Here is an 18,180-nt window from a genome sequence, read left to right as displayed (position 1 = left end):
TGTGAGATGAATTGTGTGGCTTCAGAATTAAGTTTATGTTCTGACTTGCTGTGTCCATTGTACTGTATTTTCCCTCAATGAATTTTCCAAAACAAAGTACCATGATGAGCCAAAGAAGGAGGAAAAATACCCCTAGCACAATACAAAATTCTAACCATGGAGAAATGAGATAGGTTTCTTAGAGTTGATAAAAGAGTTCTGTTGCTTTGTCTTTAAAAGTCTTTGTTGCTGGCGTTACTTCAGGGTCGCTTTGATCTTCAGAAAAGTTATCGAAATTGATGAAGTAGCCAGATGCAGTTCTGTCAATTGGTGGAATTGTTCTTTCAATTTGCCTTTCATTAGCACATTCTGATGCTACATCATTGTATACTGGTGTTTCATGACGAACTGTTTCAATTTGGGTTTCAAGAGGCACAAGTTCCATGTCATTGTTGTTGCATAGACCTTTTGTATTCACTGCAGGTTTATCAAATGTGATTAGTCTCTCAGTTTGAACCTCTTGGATTGTAGCAAATTTTGGTATTCTGCTATTTCTTGGGAGTCCACTGGGCCTACTACTTATTATTGGCCACATGATTGTGCTTTTTACCAGGTTGATTGATACAACTTGGTTCTCCTTTTTACCAGCAAGGGGCGGTAGTACCACTGATCTTGTTCCGTTGATTGCTAAGACAGGTACTGCTTTTCTGTAAGAAGGCCCAAATTCCTTCTTAGCCGCTATTTTCTCTCTGACCAGATCCCCAATATTTGGAATCCAGACAGGTCTTGCTGGGACAGGTGGTGTGTCTTCAGTGGTTGTTGGTTGCTGTTTTAATTTTATGTTGCTCAGGGCTTTTCCTGTTTCATATAAGTCCTGTAAAACAGCCAAACGATCTTTGATGTCAAAGCATTTTTTCTTATCTTCTACCACTGAAGCATGACTATCTAAGTCCTGAACATACATTCTAGTTCAGAACAATAGTTTGTACGGGCTGAAACCTTTTAGAGAATTTCTTGGCAAGTTATTAAGACTATGTTGAACACTTGTTAAATGCTGGACCCACCCATCACCCGAACCTAATACCTTTGCCGTTATAGATTGCTTTATGTCTCTGTTTTTTCTTTCCACAACCCCGTTTCCCTCAGGATGGAAGGGACAAGAGAACTGCAACCCAATGCCCATGCTGGTCATGGCCTCCTTATGAGCTCGAAAGCTAAAAGCAGGACCCTGGTCAGAATGAAGCATGGCGATTGCGTATGTGCCGATAAAGACTCGCAAATCTTTTTTAACAGTTCTGGCGTCAGCCGAGTGCTGGGGCCACATTTTTAAGTGAATATAGTCTCAAAAGGAATTAATAGGACGCTGGATTTCATGTATAGATAGCCTTCTGCTACCTAAAGAAATGGCCATGGCATTACTCCGGTTGGCTCGTTACTGCGGTCTCTGTTGCAGTCTGGACAGCTCTTTGCAAATTTATAATGTTGCAGGCTCATCCCCACCAGTATTGTGATTGTAATTCTGTCAGAGATTCCTTCATCTGTTTGTGCCTTGGACCTACACCCATGTGTGCGTCTGCTATTAAAAAGATTCTCCGGTTCGTGTTTGGAATTACCCTATCCCCCACTCCAGGGATTCGAGCAAAAGGAACGGAGATTTCATCAATTACGTATGTATAATTGAGTGGATAGTTCACAGGTAGTGCTGCACAGTTGCCTTTTGAAGACGTTTTTACCGCCAGCATGGCTTCCCCGTCTATGTATTTTTCTGAACGCTTTTTTTTTGGCTACGGAAGCCGGTTTAGTTGCTTCCTCTGTGGCTGTATTAGCCAATGAATTCCCTGCAACGTGAACGCCATCACGTTGATGACTCAGAGTGTGTATCACGTGAGTCTTTTGTAGTTCCTTCTGTAAAAGAACTACTTGTTTCCAAAGCATTTTATGCTTGATTGTGGCACCTGTGTCATCTTTGAGCCGAACATTTTCTCAGTGATTCAGTTTTTGTTATTTTCAGTCTGAATTTACCGCAGAGCCAGCGACCTTTAACAATTGCGCAGGCTGCATTGTAGGATTTATCATCTACATTGTAATGCTGTACAAATCTGTCTGTATAGTTTATGCAAGAGTACTGTTGGAGAGGCAGAATTTTGATTGGCAGAGGATATTCTTTTTCATATTTTAAATCATTCAGTTTTTTCATGTTCGGGACAAAATAGTATGTCACGTCTTCTGCAGCAAGAGAATTTTCCCACTAATCCATTTCCAATCTAGTGCCACTATTTTTAGATTTACTGGGCTGAATAGCGCCTCGAAGGCTGATTCTGCCGTGAAAACAGTTATTCTTTTGCCTTGGGCTAGGGCTCGTTCTCTTGCTACAGCAGTTTGAACTGCCTTTACAGTATTTTCTGTGAGACTGAATGTTTTTTCTATTTGTGTGTACAAATGTGATTTGTAAGCTATTGGTACCGTTTCTCCCTCATTAGAGGTCAGGTACGTGAATCCGCATCTTCCTGGGATGACCCGGATTACAAGGTTGAGTGTATTGTCACGTGTTTCTAATTTTGTTTTAGCTAACATGTCTGTTTGCAGTGATCTCAAAATATCTGTGTGTCTTTGAGTCCAGTTGATTGGTTTAAAATCAGGTTTTATTAATTCGTAGAGAGGTTTAACTCTCTCTGCATAATTTAGAATGTAAGTTCTTCCGAAATTCAGGAAGCCTAGAATCGATTGTAAGTTCTTCAGCGTTTTTGGTGCTTGGAGTACAGCGCACTTCTCTAAGAAGTTATTTGCTGGGCTTTTGCCTTCACTTGATAATTCGTAACCTAAAAATAGGACTGTTAGATGGGCAATTCGTGACTTTTTAAAGTTGAATTTGTAACCCTCTGCTGCGAACCCAAGTATTATGGTGTTCACTCTTTTCAAGTGAGTAGCCAAGTCGTTGTCTGTGAGATAGATGTCATCGACATAAGATAATGCCTCATCATAATACATTTGTAGTAACTCCGTTACTCTGGCTGAGAATAATCCTGGGCTGTTCTTGAATCCCTGTGGGAGCCTACAGAAATTTTTCTGTGACCCCATTATTGAGAAAGCGGTCAAGTACCTGCTTTCTGGTGCAATATTTTGACAAAAGAATCCATTAGAGATGTCTAATGTTGTTTTGTATTTTTTGCAAACTATGTTATTCATTAGTGCTGCACTGTGCGAATTTTGTACCGCAAATGTTTTGCAACATGAGTTAAGGTGTCTGTAGTCCAAGACTAGACGGTATGAATCGTCTGGTTTGGAGACAGGAAACAAAGGATTGTTCATTTGAGAGGTGCATGTTTCAATCACCCCTTGGTATTCAAGTTGATCTAAAATCTCCCTGACTTGTTTTTTAGCTTCTTGCTTAATCGGGTACTGTCTTTGTGCAGTAGGTTGACATTTTAATTGGATTTTGTGAGGAGGAGAGTCCTCATCCCATCCTACATGATTCTTATATAATGCAGGCGCTTGGGCTACTGCCCATTTCCTTGCATACATATATTTAGTGTGAATTGGAAAATGATTTGAGAAGGCAGGCATAACCATTTCTTCGCCATGAGGGCACTCCCTGACAAACTCTGGGGGCCAATCTTTCTCAGCTAACAGGATGTCATAGCCTTTTGAGAGGTTATCCCAAAACAGAACCCTTATTTTCCTAGACTTACCTCCCTCTATACGCTATGTTATTTCGTATATTTTATGAGGTTCGCTAACTCCGGTATCTGCAGTTTCCACTTGAATGTATTCATTCGTGTCCACTGTCTCCAGATGATTCATCAGGATCTTGCGAGCTATGCTGATTTCTGCTGCGCTGTCTAGCATCGCTGTGCCCACTCTCCGTTTTTCAGCTGTGTCCTCAGTATCCTCGGCATGTTTGATTACTTTAATACTGGCTACCTTCTTTTTTGGAAATTGTAATTTTTAACTTTGAGCAGGTTCCTTGTCCTTGGACTTGGCGTGCTCTTCCCTGTGTTCTGACCGTCCTCTTCTTTCCGATTTCTGCGAAAAAGATTGAGAGGGACGTGTATCAATATCTTGATATCTATCAGGTTTTTTCAAATTATCCCTATTTCTAAGGTTGTATCTTTTTTCAGAGGGCTCCCTTTGGGGAGACTGGTGTTCTCGATTCGGAGTTCTTTCTCTCCGCCGAAGAGACCTTCCTCTGGAATTGAAAACTTTTTCTTTGGGAGTGGATTTGTAATTTCCATCCCAGCTCTTTTTAGGAGTGTTTAGATCATTTTTAATAAATCATTTTTCAGGATTTTCAAGTAGTTGGGGTTTTACTGGTTTCCCACCCAAACTATCTCTACCTAATTCTTCATAGCATTTTCTATGATTCTGGCAAACTCAATTGGTTGATCTGTTATATCTGTCTCTTTCAATTTTTGGCGGATCGCCACAGATGCTGCTTCTCCTTTTATGTTGGCTAATAATATAGCAGAGACCTGCTTGAAGTCTTTCAGTAATTTCATACCAAGAGTTAAAGCAGGTTCTGGTCCGTATTCATTCTGAATTTGTTTTAGCACATCTGGTATTACCGCCATGAACGGAACACCATGTGTTTTTGTGTAAATGGAAGCAAAGACTGTGCCCCAAGTGTCACAGTCCTCCACATGTGGTGCGACCCCCATTGGAAGGCAGATAGTCAGAATTCTGTGTTTCTCAATCGGGGTAGTATTCGGGAATACTGCCTCTATTTGAGTTATTTTCTGTGCTAGCCAGAATGGAATTTGTTCCCATTTTGCGGGTGTTTTTCCCAGACATGAATGTATGTTCTGTGGTGTAATTTTATTTGTGTTCCCCTGATGAGGGGTCAGCTGTGGAATATTAACAGCTGGTTGGACTGTTGCTGTCCGCATTACATATTGGACTAACTGTCTGTGAATTTTAATCAGTAATTTGAGCTGTGCTAAAAGTTCTTCGCGTGACATTTTATCAATGTCTGGATGTGGTGTGTAGCTGGCTAGAAAAGGCCACGTTGCTCCTGGTCTACCTAGTGGACCGAGCCTGGTGATGTGATCATTATGTTTTAGGGCGCCTTTAAACCAGAGCAGGTGCTCTTGGTAATTTAGTGGTATTTCAATATCCTCGAAAGGAGTATATTCTTCCAGTGGTTCCTCTATTTTGTAATAGTGGAACTCGTGTGTTGTAGCGTTTGCCGCTGGAAAGTTTATCCAGTCTGCCGATATTCATGTGCCTCTATCACAAAAATGACTGTACCACCTCGTGATGTCAGTCCGTTTTCTATAAGTTTTAAAGTTATAGTTTTTCTTATGGTTGCCGGGATGATAATTGCACCCAGTTCATTAATCCCTGTAACATCGAAACCCCGTTGATTCGCATCTACTGCGGTTTCATAGGTTTCCCTGTTATCGCCATTTTCTGACATTGTTTTAATGAAAGTTTGCAGAGCAGGTTTCCAAGGAGACAAAGATTAGGTGCACAATATTTTGGAACACTGTATCCTTCAACGTTGACTAAACCAAAAACTCTACATAGGAATCTCTTCCTATTAAGTTCCGGCGGATTTTAACCTTTCACCCACTCCAGACGTCTATTGGAGTATTTACGGGAGAAAGGGTCTGTGTGAAAAAGCACGACTGAGTTACTCTAACGTCTTGCGTTAGTTTTATCGCCTTACCAAACGTTGGGCGCCATGTAGTGTAGTTCCTAATTTTCCTATAGGCCCTGCCCATTGGAATAACATAAACAGCAGTGTAGACGTAGGACTGAGGTCTTCTAGGTCTCTACTGACTATGTTAGACTTAATTTAGGTTTGCGCCAGCTAGCTCAGAGGTCACTGGAAACTTTCTTGACTGAATAGGAAGTGATCAGCTTCCCTGGCTCAGACAAGAAGGGATTCAGCTTCCGACAACCGCATAAACATGACAACTTTGCTCCCTCAGAATAAGAGTCAATCTCTAGAGTCGTGTGAAACAATAGACAGCTATTTCACTCAGTCAGTTGTGCATACTTAGTTTTACCAGGGTGCAGAGAATAGAGAGACGGGCGTTTTCAATAAAAGGTATTATTTATTGAGCAGTCTTCCTTCTCATGCAAGAGAAAAGAATTGCCACAATTGCAAGACTTGTTATAAAGTAAAGTACGTACAGTAAAAGGAGTATTATGAAATAATACTGTAAAAGCATTGATATGGTTTCTTAGCCATAAGACACTTTAAAATGGATAAAATATATATACATATATACATAGGATAACGTACTCAACTGGTGCTTCTAAAATACGCCTACCCCGGTGTACCTGACCTAAGCCTAATACGTGGGAAGGAGTAAGTAAGTAGCAGTTTAAGTTAAGTAGGTTTGTTGACAAGGATCTGTTCAAGAATTCTCTCTAAGGGTTTAGTCAGTCTGTGCCCACTCTTGGGAATAGAATGTAGGAGGTCTTGTATCTCACTCTCAGGACTCGATATTCCAGTCACCCGCAAGGGTAGGCTGGAAACGCCAAAGCTGGATTTTCTCGGTAGGAGAAAAGACAGTGTCTTTCTCAGCGCGTCAAGGAGGAGGGGCAGCGTCCGTGAGCTTCTCGCTTCTGCTGGGCTCTCGGAAAGTAGATTAGCTGCTCTGCTCCAGAATCACCACTGTGTATTTGCTTAAGGCAACGTTGGTATATTTATACCTGAAAGGTGCAGAGTTTCACGTAAGGTTTGGACATAAGACGTCAATAAAGATGTCACTAAGAACTGGTCGTTCTTACAGTGCTCGCAGGAGTTCTATTACAAATCAAAACAAAGCAAGCAGGGCTTTCCCAGGTTGCTGGGGGTTTGGTGTGTCGAAAGAACTCTGTGTGCTCTCTAGGAATCTAAGGAAGTAGCTTCTGCTGTGTCATGGACTGCAGATGCGAGTTACTGAAATATGGCTCTGATTATTATGCCATTATAGGGATATTTATTGATTATAGCTGTATAGGGGCATAAGGTCACAATATTGATCGGGTTCCTAAATAAAACACATCAGTGCCCACGGCAGGAAATGGTGCAAAACGCAACATGAATACACCAGAATTTCACAGTGAAAAATGTCCCTTTTTTGGCAAAGTGCCTATCTGCAGTTTTTGAATCCTAGCTCTGCCGGTACCTAGGGAAACTTAGCAAACCTATACATTTTTCAAAACTAGACACCCAGGGGAATCTAGTATGGGGTGACTTGACTGCCTTTCACCACGTTCTGTTACCCAGAATGCCTTGTAAACCTAAATAATTGTCAAAAAAACTAATTTTCTTCACATTTCTGTGGTGAAAATTTCTGGAATCTGCGTGGATCCACAAATTTCGACCCACCCCGCGTTACCCTAAGTGTTATGAGAAAAATGGAACCTCAATTGTGTGGGTAGACCTAGTGCCCGTGGCAGGAAAGAGTGCAAAACGCGACGTGGAAACAACACAATTTCAGAGTGAAAAATTACCCTTTTTTGGCAAGGTGCCTAACTGTAGTTTTTTAACCCTAGCTCTGCCGGTACCCAAGGAAACCTAGCAAACCTATACATTTTTGAAAACTAGACACCCAGGGGAATCCAGGATGAGGTGATTTGACTGCCTTTACACGAGGTTCTCTTACCCAGAATCCCTTGCAAAGCTAAATAATTATCCAAACAAAATGAATTTCATTACAAGACCGGAGGCTACCATTATGCTTACAACTTTTAATGCAGACCCAAGCAGCCGCATATGTCACAAAGTAAAAGTTCTATACTAGAACACAACAGACCAAACAATAGCAGTAATCACTAGGCAATCAGCCTCTTTTAAATGCGGCTCCAAGCAGATAAGTCATGCTTTTCTTATCCTCCTTATCATTGCTGGTTTAATCTATTCTATCTGATTATTCTTATTTTTGTTATAGCCATTACTTTAGACTTATACATAAGCATTTAAACTTGCCACTTCTATAACAAGCATATTGCTTTTCAGGTCTTTTCAGGTGAGTTTTATTTTGTATGTTTCACCTAACCGACTTCCCCCCCCTATTACTCTCTCGGGTAACCGTTCTCCAATTTACGGAGATCGGCTTCCTCCCCCTTCTCTCACCACCTTCATAACCTTTTTTCAAGCGTCTCTCCGCTTTTCCGCTTTATGCGCCCGCTTTCGCCCGCTTTATGCGCCCTTTCATATAAAGCCTGAGGCGTTTCTTACCTCGCCTTTCTTTCGATCTTCGGGATCCTCGTAAAGGACTAGAAAGATCCCTAAAAATATGCCAAGATAAAGTTTTAGATATCCTGGGTCCCTTGACTAAAATAATTAACGCAGCAGAGGAAAGCTACCTCACCGACTCCCCTCTTGACACTCTTTCAATCCGTGGTTGGAGTCAAAGAGCTCTAGTCTTGTTGGGCAATGCTAACGCAGGACTCAACTCCGAGAGGAGAAGAGTGGTCTTAACTAAAATTAGCCCAAAACTAACCGATTTGGCCGACAAAGAGCCCTCCCTTAATCCCAAAGGCCTTCTCTTCGGTGAAGACTTGATTAAAAGCCTTGGTAAATATGTCAATACCTTTACCGCCTTGGATAAGGCCCATCAAAACATGAAGAAAGTGTTCAATTCTAATAACCTTTTTGGAAGGGCCGGAAGAAGGGGCCAATCTTTCGGCCGCTTCAACCGACGGCCCTTTTCTAGATCCAGGGGTTATGGCGGAAGAGGATACCAACCCCCCAGCCAACCTCCCTTCTATCCCCCCAGAGGAAGAGGCTTTCGTTCCAGAGGTTTCAGAGCAAGAGGAGCTCCTGCCGACACCAACCCTCAAAGTGAGTACTCCTTCTCTTCCCCTTTCTTCGAATCCAAAAGTGGGAGGCAGGCTGAAGTTCTTTTACCACAACTGGAAACTTATCACACAGGATCCTTGGGTTCTAGATACCGTAGTTGGTTTCCATGTAGATTTCTTTCAAACCCCAGTTCAGAATTCAATTCCGAAAGCAATTCCACTTACTCTGGACCAAGAAAAAATAATAGAGGAAGAAATTTCCTCAATGCTTCGAAAAGGTGCTATCATAGAAGTCCCTATGGAATTTCTGAGGTTTGTAAGCACTCTTTTTCTTGTAGAAAAGAAGGACAAAGGTTGGAGACCCGTTATAAATCTCAGGGAACTCAACAAATACCTTGTTTACAGACATTTCAAGATGGAGGGAATCCATCTTCTCAGGGACCTCTTATTAGAGGGAGACTGGTTAGTCAAACTGGATCTGAAAGATGCCTACTTTACAATCCCCATGGCCAAGGTTCATCAACCTTTTCTTCAATTCATTTGGAAAAACCATCTTTACCAATTCCAGGCCCTTCCTTTCGGCCTCTCCTCAGCCCCTTGGTGTTTCACCAAGGTGATGAGGGCAGTGACCTCCTCCTTAAGAGAAAAAGGTATTCGTCTCATCATTTATCTAGACGACATCCTTATTCTTTCTCAAGATTACGATCAGATCATTCAAGATCTCAAAACTGTTGTAGACCTTCTAGAAAGTTTGGGTTTTATCATAAACAAGGAGAAATCCATTCTTTCCCCCTCCAAAACGATGGAATTCCTCGGTTTCACAGTAGACACAGAGAATTGTCTTCTTCTCCTTCCTCAAAAGAAAATCTCAAAAATAAGGAAAGAGATAAAACATGTCCTGAAACAACAGTATCTCTCCTTAAGAGAACTAGCCAGACTCTTGGGCCTTCTCTCTTCTTCCATTCAGGCTATCTTTCCGGGCCCCTTGAATTATCGAGCCCTTCAAAGAATAAAGTCCAAAGCTCTCAGATCAGGTCTCTGGTACGGCGACCGGGTTTCTTTGAACCAAGAAGCGGTCTCAGAACTGAATTGGTGGTTAGACAATTTGGACGCATGGAATGGCAGAGCCATCTTTGGTTCAGCTCCAGACTTTATTTTGGAATCAGACGCGAGCCTTCATGGCTGGGGTGCCTGTCTCCAGGATCAAAACACTGGTGGGATCTGGTCTCAAGAAGAATCCTTTCAACACATCAATTATCTGGAATTGACTGCAGGGCTATATGCTCTAATGAGTTTCAAACACTATCTTCAAGGCAGATCAGTCATTCTGAAAATGGACAACATGTCCGCAGTTGCCTACATAAACCGCTTAGGTGGCACCAAATCGGAAGATCTGTCAAACCTAGCCAAAAAACTTTGGATATTCTGTCTGGAACACAAGATCTCTCTCAGAGCAGAATACCTTCCAGGGAAATCCAACCTCTGTGCAGATTGGAACTCGAGGTTCCTCATAGATTACAGCGATTGGAAACTCAACACTTCTGTCTTCAATTCCCTCAATCACTTCTGGGGTCCTTTCCAAATAGACCTTTTTGCCAGCAGACTAACTTTCCAACTGGAAAATTATTACAGCTGGATGCCCGATCCGGGTGCTCTAGCGGTGAACGCCTTTCTCCAATCCTGGGAAGGGATCATCGGTTATGCTTTCCCTCCTTTTGCAATGATCCAGAGAGTACTTCAAAAAGTGAGACAACAACGCTCCTCAATAATTCTGATAACTCCTTTTTGGCCGTCCCAGGCATGGTTTCCCACTACTCTGGAACTAACTTACGATCTACCGTTCCTGATCCCCTCACTCTTAGACCTCCTTACAGACGTAGACGGTCGAATTCACCCTCTCGTTCAGACAGGGAGTTTGAACCTTCTTGCCTGGAAGGTGTCAGGAGATCTAACCATCTCGCAGGACTTTCGTCAACAGCTTCTACTCTCCTCGGAGAATCTTGGGCTCCCGGTACACATTACCGGTACAACAACATCTGGAAGATATGGTTACGTTGGTGCTTGGAAAGGCACCTGGATCCCGTGGAGGCACCTATCGTTGATATAGTTAATTTTCTGGGAGAACAATTTGATAGAGGTCTGAGTTACAGATCTATCAACTGCTATAGGTCTGCAATTTCTGCTGGTCATTCCCTTGTCAACAATAAGACGGTAGGTAAGAATCCTATTATTTGTAGAATTCTTAAAAGTGTAAGAATCAGAAGACCTCCCAAACCAAGATATCAATCTCTTTGGGATGTTAAATTAGTCCTTGACCTTTTCTGCTCCTGGCCTGAGAACTCTCTTTTAAGTAGAAAGAATCTCTCTTTGAAATTGGCAACTCTTCTTTGTTTAATTTCATGTCGAAGAGTTTCTGATGTTAAGGCTCTTGACATTTCATATAGGTGCTATGATATGTTTGGGGTCAAATTTGAACTACATAGGAGAACCAAAACTATGTCTGATAGTATCTTTTATCCACGTTTTGACATGTGTAATAAACTTTGTGTTGTTCACTGCATGAAAGAATATGATTTAAGGATGAATTCTCTTCGTCCTCTGGGTGTTGATCAATTACTTATCTCCTTTGTTAAACCTCATAAAGGTATTTCTTCCAGTTCTATAGCAAGATGGGTTAAAATTGTTATGGGACTTGCTGGCGTCAATCTGGATCTTTTTAAACCACATTCCATTAGAGGTGCTATGGCAAGTAAGTCTTTCTGGTGTGGTGGTAAGTTAGAAGACATTCTTAAATCTGCTGATTGGTCAAATTCTAGGACCTTTGCTCATCATTATTGCAAACGTATTACTCATATGTCTGATGCTGTTTTACATGACTACCAACAAGCATAATGGTAGCCTCCGGTCTTGTAATGAAATTGCGATTCTCCTATTAACATGACCAGAGAATCTGGATTTCATTAAAGACACGGAGGCTAACATTATCCCTCCCACCCATCCCTTGGGTGGTTGTGTTTAATTTCATGGTTGTATTTAATTCATTTTCTATTGCATTTGTATTTCATTCTCATGTTATACTCACATGCTTGCTTTATCCCTTTTTACAGGTTTTACCTTCAATTGCTCTATGATTTACTGCATAAAATTGTTCATATTTCTGAATTCATTTATACCTTTCTTCTTTTCAGATAACCTCTCATGAGTTTACTTTATGGCTCCTGTTCTACATCCTTTGGATTTGCTTCCTGTTTTTCGGATTTTCAAGTTCTTCTATCTTCATTCAAGCTGTACTTCGTGGATGCTCCTTGGACTTCCTTTGCTCCACATTTAAAAGAGGCTGATTGCCTAGTGATTACTGCTATTGTTTGGTCTGTTGTGTTCTAGTATAGAACTTTTACTTTGTGACATATGCGGCTGCTTGGGTCTGCATTAAAAGTTGTAAGCATAATGTTAGCCTCCGTGTCTTTAATGAAATCCAGATTCTCTGGTCATGTTAATAGGAGAATCGCAATTTTCCTCACATTTCTGTGCCGGAAAGTTCTGGAATCTTCGTGGATCCACAAATTTCCACCCACCCCGCATTACCCAAAGTCTTCCAAAAAAAATGGTACCTCAATTGTGTGGTTAGGCCTTGTGCCCACGGCAGGAAATGGTGCAAAACGCAATGTGAATACACCAGAATTCACAGTGAAAAATGTCCCTTTTTTGGCAAAGTGCCTAACTGTAGTTTTTGAATCCTAGCTCCGCGGGTATCAAGGAAAGCTTAGCAAACCTATACATTTTGGAAAACTAGACACCCAGGGAAATCCAGGATGGGGTGATTTGACTGCCTCACAACAGGTTCTGTTACCCAGAATCTCTTGCAAACCTAAACAAATGTCAAAAAACCCCACATTTTCCTCACATTTCTGTGGTGGAACGTTCTGGAATCTGTGTAAATCCACAAATTTCCACCTACCCACGTTCCCCAAAGTCTTCCTGGGAAAAATGGTACCTCACTTGTGTGGGTAGGCCTAGTGCCCGTGGCAGGCAATGGCGCAAAACGCAAAGTGGACACACCTCAATTTCACAGTGAAAAATGACCCTTTATGGCAAAGTGCCTAGCTGTAGTTTTTTAACCCTAACTCTGCCGGCACCTAGGGAAACCTAGCAAACCTATACAGTTTTGAAAACTAGATACCGGGGGAATCTAGGATGGGGTGACTTTACTGGCTTCCACCAGGTTCTGTTACCCAGAATCCTTTGCAAACATTATTTTTTTTTTAAAACACATTTTCCCTACATTTCTGTGGTGGAAAGTTCTGGAATCTGCGTGGATCCACAAATTTCCATCCACCCCACGTTTTCCAAAGCCTTTCCAAGAAAAATGGTACCTCACTTGTGTGGGTAGACCTAGTTCCCGTGGCAGGAAATGGCACAAAACGCAATATGGACACACTTCAATTTCACAGTGAAAAATTACCCTTTTTTGGCAAAGTGCCTAGCTGTAGTGTTTTAACCCTAGCTCTGCCAGCAACAAGGGAAACCTAGCAAACCTATAAAGTTTTAAAAACTAGACACCCAGGGGAATCCAGGATGGGGTGATTTGACTGCCTTTCAGCATGTTCTGTTACACAGAAACCCTTGCAAACCTAAAGGATTGTCAAAAAAACAATTTTCCTCACATTTCTGTGCTGAAGATTTCTGGAATCTGCGTGGATCCACAAATTTCCATCCACCCCACATTACCCAAAGTCTTCTGAGAAAAATGGTACTTCAATTGTGTGGGTAGACCTAGTGCCCGTGGCAGGAAACAGCGCAAAACGCAACGTGGACACAACACAATTTCAAAATGAAAAAGTACCCTTTTTTTGGCAAAGTGCCTAACTGTAGTTTTTGAACCCTAGCTCTGCCGGTACCTAGGCAAACCTAGCAAACCTATACATTTTTGACAACTAGACACCCAGGGGAATCCAGGATGGGGTGATTTGACTGCCTCACACCAGGTTCTGTTACCCAGAATCCATTGCAAACCTAAAAAATTGTCCATCCACCACGCGTTCCCCAAAGTCTTCTGTGAAGAATGATTCCTCATGCGCGTCCTTAGGCCTAGTGCCCGCAACTGAAATGGTGCAAAATGCAACGTGGACACAACACAATTTAACAGTGAAAAATGTCCCTTTTTTTAGGAAAGTGCCTACCTGAAGTTTGGACCCTAGCTCTGCCGGCACCAAGGGAAATCTAGCAAACCTATACAGTTTTGAAAACTAGACACCCAGGGAAAGCCAGGATGGACTGAATCGACTGCCTCTCAACAGGTTCTGTTACCCTGAATCCCTTGTAAAATAAAAAAAATAAAAAATAAAAAAAACATTTTCTTTACATGTCTTTGGTGGAAAGTTCTGGAATCTGCGTCGATCCACAAATTTCCACCCACCCCGCGTTTTCCATAGTCTTCTGAGAAAAATAGTACCTCACTGTGGGTAGGCCTAGTGTCCGTGGCAGGAAACCGCGCAAAACGCAACGTGGACGCACCTCAATTTCACAATGATAAATGACGCCAGTCCACATACACTCCCAGCCAAGGGCCCATCCACGCACACAGCCAGCCAAGTGCCCGTCCACTCACTGCCAGCCAAGCAGCAGGCAACGCACACTGCCGGCCAAGCACCAGTTCACGCACACCACCAGCCAAGCGCCAGTCTACACACACCGCCAGTCAAGCGCCCATCCACGCTCACTGCCAGCCAAGGGCCAGTCCACTCACTGCCAGCCAAGCGGCAAGAGCCAGTCCACGCATATCGCCAGCAAAGCGCCAGTCCACGCACACCGTCATAAACTGTTTTTAAATAAGAAAGAAAACACAAACTAATAGCAACTAAATGCAAAACTATAACTAAAAAACAACAGCAGTAACTAAAGACATCATTCTATTGCCAAACGTTAAACTGAACAACGATATAAAACCATACAGGCCAGGCAGAACACTATTAGACTCATGGCTGCTCCCAAAAACTCTTTTGAGTGTCATACAATCTGAAACATGTGGGCACACACAGCCCAGGATTAGAAGGACAATCGGCACTCTCCTTCCGCACACCTCTTCACAAGCAGACTCTACATCTCTTACAGGGATTGGTTTTTTTTGGGCGTGGGAGGAATTAAATCAGGAAAGTGGTGATCTTTCAATCTAGCCACATCCTCCACCACTCCAACTCTAGGAACACTTGCCTGTTCCACAACAACCAGGCTGCCTATCACAGACTCCTGAAACGGAACAAAAGTCAACTTTGACGCAGGAGAACACTCCTTGTACACAACAAAAGCACTGAACGTTGCTAAATTGAAGAGATGGATGGCCAACTTCTTATACCAAATGTAAGCCTTACGAATAGCAGTGTAAGGTTCCAAACTCTGATCTACTCTATCAACACCACCCATGTGTTTATTGAAGTCTAAAATGCACACAGGTTTGCACACTTCTGCAACCTGACCCCAAACTGCCACAGGTGAAGTACTATCATCATGGATGCTAGTCAGCATGTACACATCCCTCCTGTCCACAAATTGTACAGCTAGTAGTTCATCCCTACGCAAGGAACTGCACTGTCCCCTCTGAAGCTTTTTGCAAACAAGCTCTTTTGGATAACCTTTACAGTTAGAGCGGATTGTGCCACAAGCAAAAGTTTCCACTTTGAACAATTCCTTAAACAATTGCACAGCAGTGTAGAAGTTATCAAGGTACAAATGGTGGCCTCTGTTAAACAGTCCTCTAGCAAGATCCCACACAATTCTCTCTGAAACTCCAAAAGTGGACTGACAACCAGGGGGGTCAATAGTGGAATCCCTACCAGTGTACACCCGGAAATTGAAGACATATCCTGTCCTACTCTCAGACAACATATGCAGCTGAATTCCATAACGTGCCCTCTTGCTAGGAATGTACTGTCTAAAACCCAAATGACCCTTGAACAGGACCGAAGACTCATCAACAGCTATTTCTTTCCCTGGAATATAGATCTCTGAAAATCGATCTACAAAGTGATCAAGAACAGGTCGAATTTTAAAAAGACGGTCATAATCAGGGTGATCGCGTGGCAACGCCTAAGCATTATTAACAAAATGCAGCATCCGAAGCAGAAGCAAATACCGATCACGGCTCATAATTGCAGGAAATATGGCTGTTGCCATCAGTGCACTAGTAGACCAATATAAAGCAATGGACAGCTTCCTTTGCAAACCCATCAAAAAAGTCAAACCCAAAAACTTCTTCATCTCATCCGGATTTGTGGGAGTAGGCCTAAGTCTTTCACTGTTGTCCCTCAAATACTGTTCTGCATACAAATTAGTCTGCTCAACAATCTCAGCCAAAAACACATCATCCATAAACAACTGAAAAAACTGTGTAGGCAAAAGAAATTCACAATTCACTCTACACCCTGCGTCACTAGTAAAGACAGGCAACACCGGCTGCACCATGTTTGGATCAACTCAGAGTCCAGCACTTCCAGTAGGAAGCCTAGCAGGTTGAGGCTGCAATCCAGATGCCTCTTGCTGCACCATTGGCACATCAGTGTCCTCCTCTAAAACAGGCACTTCATCCGCATTGACAGTAGATTCATCATCCGATGATTCCATGTGGAGAGACAACTCACTGCCTGAATCTTCCCCTCCCTCCTCTCCCTCAGACGCACTGTCAGTCTCATAATCCTGCTCAGAGGAAGAGTCAAAAAGCATACCAACCACCTGCTGAGCAGTAATTCTGCGGCTAGCCATAATCCTTACTAACTAAGGTAATGTGTCAAACAAGTCAACAACAACAAACACTTTGTAGAAAAACTAATAAACAAAATGGGCTTTATCACAAAGAACTATATACTCTCAAACTATACCACTCACTTGTCAGAAGCAGATAGACTCACCACCTACTCTGCACAGACACAGCAAGGATCAACAATATCCCACTAAAAAAGAAAAAGAAAAGAAAATTATACATAAGACAATGCAAAAGACATTGTTAAGAATTTCACGCTCCAAAAACAAACTAAAATGCTGCTGATTTGACACCACTTACTAAAAATTCACTTGTGCATGACAATAATACTCATTAGGATTAAACGTAACAAACAAAGTTTTTCTTACCAAACAAATGCAACTATGGAAAACTGCAGAAAGAGCAAACAAGAACACAAAGCACTAGAAAAAAAGGAGAAATAAAACATTGCAATCACATATGCAAATAATGAACTAGTCCACACACAATCTACCAGCCAAGATAGCGGGTAGGTGGGCCTAAAAGCAAAAGGCCGATCCCAAGGAGTCAGAAACAGCTGAAATATTCAACACCATAAAGGAGAGCGACCCTTGTCCATGGGGCCGCTCCCCACTATCATCTACATAAAAAATCCCCGGTGGCCTAGTGGGCCATCTGAAATAATTTTGGACCAACCCCCCCGCAGTGGCGCAGAAACGGCCAGACTAAATTTCCCTTGCCCAAGGGGCCAAAAAAACTACATCATAAAAATTGCTCGTGGCCCAGTGGTCCATCTATAATTCATTTTGGCTAATCTGCCACCCCCCTGGGGCAGAAACGGCCAAATAATATGTCCACCCAAAGGGGAGCGACCCTTGTCCAAGGGGCCGCTCCCCACACGTATTACAAAAAAACTAACTAAAACAAGAAAATCTATGTTGGCCCAGTGGGCCATCTACAAAAATAAGTGGGGCTGATCTCCCCCCCCCCAGGGGGGCAGAAACAGCCAAACAATATGTCCCCCAAAGGGGAGCGACCCTTGCCCAAGGGGCCACTACCCCCATGCATTACATAAAGAAAAGAAAATCCCTGGTGGCCCATTGGGCAATATAAAATTTGGGCTGATCTGCCCCCCCCCCACGGGACATAAATGGCCAAAGAATATGTCCCCCAAGGGTAGCGACCCTTGCCCAAGGGGCCGCTCCCCGCATGCATTACAAAATATGAAACTAAATAAAATCTATGGTGGGCCATCTACAAAAAAGAGTTTGGCTCATCTGCCCCCCCATTGGGGCAGAGACGGCCAAAAATATGTCCCCCAAAGGGGAGCGACCCTTGCCCAAGGGGCCGCTCCCTGCATGCATTACAAACTAGAAAAAAACAAACTAAAACTAAAAAAATCCCTTGTGGCCCAGTGGCAATCTAAAATAAAATGTGAGCCGATCTGCCCCCCATGGGGCAATAACGGCCAAAGAATATGTGCCCCAAAGGGAGCGACCCTTGCCCAAGGGGCCGCTCCCCGAATTGATTGCATAAATTGAAAATAATAAACTAAAATAAAAAATCCCTGGTGTCTAGTGGGCATTCCTGCTGCATGATCGAGCAATTGTGCCGCAGGAATGCTCAATGAGACATCGGGGGAAAGGAAAACTCTTTCCTTTCCCCGATACCTCTTTGTTTGAAAAACAAAACCCTCCCCGAGGAGAAACTCACCTTCTCCTCCTGGACGCGCT

This window comes from Lissotriton vulgaris, chromosome 8 (assembly GCF_964263255.1).
Source record: "Lissotriton vulgaris chromosome 8, aLisVul1.2, whole genome shotgun sequence".
NCBI classification, from domain to species: domain Eukaryota; kingdom Metazoa; phylum Chordata; class Amphibia; order Caudata; family Salamandridae; genus Lissotriton; species Lissotriton vulgaris.
The sequence above is the reverse complement of the archived record's forward strand: the minus strand, read 5'-3'. Positions refer to the sequence as shown.